This window comes from Carlito syrichta, unplaced genomic scaffold (assembly GCF_000164805.1).
Source record: "Carlito syrichta isolate Samal-C Ts95f unplaced genomic scaffold, Tarsius_syrichta-2.0.1 Scaffold78061, whole genome shotgun sequence".
Taxonomy (NCBI): domain Eukaryota; kingdom Metazoa; phylum Chordata; class Mammalia; order Primates; family Tarsiidae; genus Carlito; species Carlito syrichta.
Window position 1 is genome coordinate 262488 of NW_007022157.1, and position 1399 is coordinate 263886.

A 1399-nucleotide genomic window follows, 5' to 3' on the forward strand; every position below is an offset into this window, starting at 1 on the left:
AGGTGGTATGTCAGTATGGTTTTGATTTGCATCTCCCTGATGATTAGTGAGGTTGAACATTTCTTCATGTGTCTGTTGGCTGCTCCATGTCTTCCTTTGAAAAGTGTCTGTTCATATCTTTTGCCCACTTTATAAGGGGGTTGTTTGTTTTTTTCTTTTCAACACATTTCTACTACTATCACCATCCTAAATATATTATGAACTTAGAGGATGTTCTGATTCTTATTATGATCTGGATTTACCTGCCATTCTTTTTATTTTAGACTTTTTCCCACATAACTTCTATGAGTCTTTAAACATATTCAGGCTTTTCGCTTTTTGCGGCCATCGCCAAAGCAGCAGCGACCAAAATGAAGTTCAATCCCTTTGTGACTTCAGATCGAAGCAAGAACCGCAAAAGGCATTCCAGTGCACCTTCCCACATTCGCAGGAAGATTATGACCTCCCCTCTCTCCAAAGAGCTGAGACAGAAGTACAATGTTCGATCCATGCCCATCCGAAAGGATGAAAAGTTCAGGTTGTGCGAGGACACTGTAAAGGTCAGCAAATTAGCAAAGTAGTCCAGGTTTATAGGAAAAAATACATCATCGACACTGAACGGGCGCAGTGGGAAAAGGCAAACGGCACAACTGTCCATGTGTGGGTTCACCCCAGCAAGGTGGTTATTGCTAGGTTTAAACTGGACAGAGACTGCAAAAAGATCCTTGAACGGAAAGCCAAATCTTGCCAAGTAGGAAAGGAAAAAGGCAAATACAAGGAAGAAACCATTGAGAAGATGCAGGAATAACGTAATCTTATACACAACTTCCGTTAAAAACTGCTAACATGACAAAAAGGAAAAAAAACCATGTTCAGACTCAGAGTCAGAATTTCATTTCATTGCATCTCGACAGGGTCTCACCCTGTCGCCCAGACTAGAGTGCAGTGGCATGATCCCAGCTCACTGCAGCCTCAATCTTTTGGGCTCAAGCAATCCTCCCACCTCACCTCCTGAGTAGCTAGGACTATAGGTGCATGCCACCGTGCCTGGATATTTTTTTTTTTTGTGGAGGTGAGGTCTCACTATGTTACTCAGGTTGGTCTTGAGCTCTTGGGTTCAAGTAATTCACCCACCTTGGATTCCCAACGTGCTGGGATTACAGGCATAAACCACTGAGCCCAGCTTTAAATCAGAATTTTAAATCTGAGTGTTTTTTTTTTTAAGCATCACAGAAGTAAATGTGATAAAGGCATTTCAACAAAATTCCAACAAGGATTCTTTTTGCGCTAATGAATATCAAATGCAGTGTCATTTTTATTGGCTGTGTATCATCTTATTGTATAAATACACAATAACTTGTTGAACATGTCCTTTTATTATAGACAGCTGAATTGTTTCCTTATTTATTGCTATTGGCAA

At 40.6% G+C, this 1399-nt stretch overlaps 1 pseudogene across 1 annotated transcript; it reads left to right on the plus strand.

Annotated features, from left to right (window-relative positions):
- Window positions 1-350: 350 nt before the first annotated feature.
- LOC103256346 lies at window positions 351-819 on the plus strand (annotated as a pseudogene). The gene has a single exon (XR_504071.2). The product of XR_504071.2 is annotated as a 60S ribosomal protein L26-like (transcript).
- Window positions 820-1399: the final 580 nt, after the last annotated feature.